The sequence below is a fragment of the Juglans regia genome, chromosome 6 (assembly GCF_001411555.2).
Source record: "Juglans regia cultivar Chandler chromosome 6, Walnut 2.0, whole genome shotgun sequence".
Lineage (NCBI taxonomy): Eukaryota > Viridiplantae > Streptophyta > Magnoliopsida > Fagales > Juglandaceae > Juglans > Juglans regia.
This window is the reverse complement of record NC_049906.1, coordinates 8,943,626-8,949,625: the sequence shown is the minus strand read 5'-3', so window position 1 is coordinate 8,949,625 and position 6,000 is coordinate 8,943,626. Positions and strand designations below refer to the sequence as shown.

Below are 6,000 nucleotides of genomic sequence, written 5' to 3'. Positions count from 1 at the left end.
AAATATTTTATACAAAGAGGAGTACGAGGGTTAAAGAAATCTGAAAACCATGCTCTTATAAAAACTATAATCCTTAATAAAAATTAGTTACAAATGAAAAAGAAAGAAAAGAAAGAAAAGAAAATTAATGACGCCGTGTGAGAGTTCCTGCACGATCCAAAGAAAATATACCAATCATATGGTTAGGTAATTCATAAAGAGAGGAGAAGCTTACCATATTGCCCATTGCAGCGAAAGAAACAAGGTTATTAGCTAAGGTAGTGCCTTCTCTATATACATGGAATATATCAAATTGTAAAGCACTTTTAAAATAAAGAATGTCATCCCAAATATTGAAATAGGACCAAGGGGCAACAAATTATTCTTAAACCAATTAAAAATAAGAAAAGAGTCTGACTCCACAATAAGATCAGTAATACTTAGTTGATAACATAATGTAAGACCCAACTTCAGAGCACAAAGTTTAGCATAAGTATTAGTACTAATGCCCAAAAAGGAAGAAAATCCAACAATAAAGGCACCATTAGGAGAATGTAAAACTCCACCACAGCTAGCAGAACTAGGGTTGCTTTTGGAGGCGCCATTTTTGCTTAAAACTACCAAGGCCAAGACGAATCCATTTGACTAAGATAGATCTTCTAGATCTAATTGTTAGGATAGGGAGATGGAAGGTGTCCAACGTGGTAACACTAGTGCTAGACACAATAGTTTTTGGTTTGAGAAGAAAGTTGAGATCTCTCAACCATGCTTTAACCTTGTAGATAATAGAGAGACTGTTGATTTGGGTTCCATCAAACCTGACTTTATTCCTAGCAAGCCAAATCTCCCAAAAAATGAAGTAAGAATAAGAGAGACAATCAAGTGGAGTTGAGTATTGCCTAGAAAGTAATACCACTAGTGAATGCCACGACTTTTCCAGCTGGGCAAAGAAGTGGGAGTGTAGCCAAAAATATTATAAAAGTATCACCAAACAGTCTTGCTAAGAGAGCAATCATAAAATAAATGAGAAAAAGTTTTCAAAGAACCAACAACATTACAGTTGCATTTAGAAGCAATAGAGATACCACAATGCTGAATATTGTCATCTAGGGGAATACCATTGTGCCAAAGTTTCCAAACAAAATGGAGATTTTTAAGGGAATAGCTTTGTTCCAAATGAAGGTGGCAAAAAGAAATATGGGAGATGCATCCTTGAGAAAATTTCATCTATAAAATGTTTCCAAATTTTAATGTCTGAGCCAAGCTTAAGCGATATGGCAAACTCTCTAAGTTCATGTAAAGAATCTCATCCCAGTTCTACCAAGAATGAGTACAAACATCTTTGATTTACAGATTGAGTGAAGAAACACGAACACCTTTCTGAAAAAGAGAAACAGTGTTGGACCAATTATCATACCAAAAGCTTATAGCACCCTCACGAATTCTCCATTGACTCTATTGATGAATAATAGGAATGAATTTGCAAATGACTTTCCAGGTGCTGGAGTGATAAGGTTTGGCCACAATGTGAGTATGAGAAAAATTGTTAGCCATATACTTGTTGTGAAAGAAATTAGCCCAAAGGGAATTAGATCTAAAAACATTTCAAGCAAGTTTGCAATGAAGGGCATTGAGAATATCAAAGACATTACGAATACCAAGGTCGCCTTCAGGTAAAGGGTGAGAAATGTGAGACCAAGAGACCCATTTTTTCTTAGGCTGACCATCTACCTCCCCAGAAGAATGTGGTGAAAGCCTTATGAATGGCATCAATCACTTTCTTTTGGGGGTTGAGAACGGATAGAATATGAATGAGAATAGAAGAGAGAACAAATTTGAGTAAGGTGAGTTTCCCCCAGAGGAAAAAAGACGTCTTTTCCAATTAGCAACCTTATTGCGAATTTTAGAGATGATGAGATCATAAGCAAAAACGAGGATTTTCCCATAAGAGAGCAGAGTCCCAAGATACGAGGTAGGGAACTTACCCTCTTCGAAATCAGTAGTAGTCTTAATAACATGAATTCTGGCTTTAGAGACATTCATATGAACTAAGAGAATACTTTTGGAAGGGTTGAGTTTTTTACCAAAGATGACCTCATAGTGATGGATAAAACCCATAAAGCAAAGAAGAATTTTTTTAGAACTATTTGTTAAAATTAAAAGGTAATCGGCAAAAAGGATGTAAGAAATAGAAGGATAACCATGTGGGACAACATAGGGAGTAGTGTGACTAACCTTCATGATTTTAGTGAGACCTTTGCTGAGAGACTCTTCACTTAAAATGGAGAATAAAGGAGATAAATGGTTGATTTGATGAAGAGCCATATTGGAAGTGAAGTAACCTTTGTGCGTATCATTAAGACACAAAGAAAGTGGGGTCAGTATAGCAACGTTGAAGTAAAACAATAACGACCTTATTGAAACCAAACGAGGCTAGAACATTAAAAAGATAATTCCAGTTGACTCTATCAAAGGCTTTGGACATGTCCACCTTATGAAGGACATTGTTACCTCTAACTTTCCTACCAAGGCTATGGGTAAGCTCATTAGCCAGGAAAATGCTATCAGAGATAGTGCGCTCCGTCACGAAAGCCCTTTGATGCTTGTATATGAGATTGGGCATCAAGAAGGTGAGGCAGGTGGCCAAGAGTGCTTAAAAGAAGATGGAATGTAGCCCTCATTAAAAACTCAAAAACAGCCTCAAGAAGATCAGGGTGGATGACATACCAGCAAGCTAAGTAAAAAGAGGAAGAGAACTCATCCAGGCCAGGGGCAGAATCAATAGGGATACTAGAGACAACTTCTTTGACTTTTTCCAAACAGGGAAGACGGAGCATAAAACTGTTATTAGTATTGGAGATAAGATTAGGAATAAGGTCCAGTAAAGAGCTGGGGTTATGAGTTGGTTTGGCCGTAAGTTGCACTTGAAATAATGTACAACAGTATTATGAATGGTGAGATGATCCAAAGAAAAAGTACCAACCGGAAGGATGAGACAAGTGGCAGCAGCTTTGCGCCTTTTGTGGGCGGCAATATTGATGGAAAAAAATGGTGTTTTTGTCACCCTCAGATAACCATCGGACTCTTGAATTTTGTTTATAAAATATATCTCCTTGGAGTAAGATGTTATCATAGCTTTTTTGAAATTTTTTAAAAATAATTTGGTTAGATTCCAAACCAGTATTTTGAAGAGAAATTTTAGCAATCTGGATTTTATCTTGTAACTAAGCAAGATTTTGAAAAATGTTCCCAAAAATATTAAAATTCCAGCCTTTTAAGGTAATTTTAAGACGCTTGAGTTTGAAAAAAAAGATTATGAAGACCACTAAGATGACAAGTTAAGTTCCACTTATAGGAAATAAAGCATGGCAGGGAGTTGACAGAGGACATGACCTGGGTACGGAGTGGCACCACCATGATCAACCTGATAAAGAATCACCCATACCAGGTATAAATATCTCCCACTCGGGGGCAAAAAACTCTACACACACATACATTGATTAGAAGCTCACACAGATCACGAATTCAGAACCCAAACTAACTTAGGCATCAGAGGTATCCCCCACCATCTTGAGCCTTCATTTCTTCTTTACGCAAGAACGGATCAACCCAGTGTGCAAAGTTGCTCGGGCTGTGAAACATGACATCAACAATTATGTTATCAACTTCCACCAATATTTGTGATGCATTATGTGAACGATTGAGTTGTGTAAGTATGGGCGCCTATGACCAAGAGATAGCATAAAGACATATCCATTTTCGATTAATTATGTGCATATGACTTTAACCTTGATTGCCCATGACTAGTTTCCTTATATCTTCAACTAACAATGTAATGTCAAGGAATGAAGACCCTCTCTTTTCAGTTGCCTGCTCTGCCATCTTTGCAAGCTTTCTTTTTCTTTATCTTCTGTCTTCCCTTTATTTTCCTTTGGTCATTATCTTTTCTATAGTCGCCCTAATTTCCTCCCTTTTCACCAAGACTCCAAACTTCCCTTCCTCCCTTGCGGGAACTGCTATCTCATTCGCCACTCTCTCACCAATCTTCAAAATTTTCACAACCAACTTATCATTAAAAAACTAATCTGAAGAAAGAGGCCATGTTACCATTGGCATGCCAGCAAAAACTACTTCTAGCATTGAATTCCAGTCGCAAAGAGTCAAAAACCCTCCGATTGTAGGGTGGGACAATATTAGTACTTGAGAAGCCCAACCGCGGATCAAGAGGCCTCTCCCTTTCATCCTCTCTTCGAAACCATCCTCTGATATCCACTTCTCTAGCTCATCTTTTTCATGATCTTCTCTAATGACCCAGAGAAATGGCCTTTTGCAAGCTTCTAAGCCTAGACCAAGCTCTATTAATTGTAAAAATGTGAGGCGGCTAATGGATCCAAGACAAGCGTAAACAACAGAGTTCTGAGGCCACGAGTCAACCCACTCAAGGCACTTGTTTTTATCAATGGAGGACGTGCTACCTCTTCGAGCCTTCTCCAAGTCCGTCTTGTTGGATAGTGAAACCGAGCCAATATACCCAACTTTATGACCTCCTTTTGCCTTGCGATACTCCTTAACATATGCTGATTCCAACTCCTTAAAACTGTTGATCACTATACCATATGCTCCTTCTTCAGAAGCCCTTATCTCTTTATGATGATCTTTAAAGTCTTGTATGGAGGGATTCAAGCCTGATGGTAGTTGTGCTTTAGTTAACTCAATTCTTTCAGGTAAACCTGGCACTACAAAGGGCTTTGAATTCGAGGCACTAATGTGGACCTGAGATGCGTGCAAACTATGACAACACAAGAGATTAAACAACTTGTACCATCAAATAAAAGTCTTGGTATGTTAAACTTTCCTGCAACATCAGCTGTCCAAGGAAGATTCTTGTCGGCCAATATGCAGCTCGAACTGGGTTCCATGTCGTCAAGTAATTCTTCTGGTGGATGTTGAAGCTTACTAACAACATCAAAGAAGTTTCTAATTACGCCACGTGAAGGGATTGCATCGATACTTTCACATTCCTCTGGCAAGCCCACCTCATGGAGTGGCAACTGAAGCTGGACAAGTTGGATAGGGTGGCCGAATTCAATGGCACAGCCAATGATTGGCTGGAGTCGGGTAGCATTGAGGGTTGTGGTGACAATAGTGATGATGACACCAAGTTGTGCGAATAGCCTGGCCATGTCAGTCATGGGAATAATGTGTCTCGGTGACATCAACGAGATCATCACAAAGTGAAGTTGGTGGCCGGTGCCGGAATATCATAATGTCATTGCAGTATTATGGGATTGCTAGATCAATTGAAAAAGAATTAATCAGATTACTTATAAGGTTCAAATCTTAGATGAATACAATTTGGTGTGTGGCTCTTCCTGCGAAAGCCGTACTAGTCAGTGCTTCGTGGAGTTGTGGTGACTTGAGAGCAAAACGTACTACGTATACGTCGACATTAAAGATATATTAAGGAATCAAGTTGGCCGTCCGTGTGGCCTTCACTTGTCTCCCTCAAAATTTTATGGGATGTGGTGTTCTTGTTGTATTTAGAAGCTTGACCTGCTCTTCAGAAGATGGTGTCTTGGCAAAACGGATTTATCTTTTTGGGATAACCAAATAATACATACAAGAGGAAATAGTAATAATTTTAAGAAAAAATTACGATTGAGAGTTTTCAGTGGTCTGCATCTTTCCAAAAATTGTATGTTCAATAGGTTTAAAAAGTTAGAACTAAAGATATGATCAAATTTCAAAATTATCATTCTATTAGGACCAATTGATTATAGATATGATCGGTTTAGATAGTGATTTGATATGAGATGAGATGAGATAAAATTTGAATAAAATATTATTAGAATATTATTTTTCTTTTGGTTTTAAAAAAATTGAATTATTTATTATATTTTGTTTGAAAGTTTGAAAAAATTATAATGATAAGATGAGATGAATTAAGATGATTTTACTATCCAAACTAGACTGACTTTGGAAAGGTGAAAAGTAATAGATCCCATCAATTAATGGTTTGAG

The 6,000-nt window shown here is 37.7% G+C and overlaps 1 pseudogene; it reads right to left on the bottom strand.

Annotated features, from left to right (window-relative positions):
* Positions 1 to 3,762: 3,762 nt before the first annotated feature.
* On the bottom strand, positions 3,763 to 5,237 carry LOC108985788 (annotated as a pseudogene).
* Positions 5,238 to 6,000: the final 763 nt, after the last annotated feature.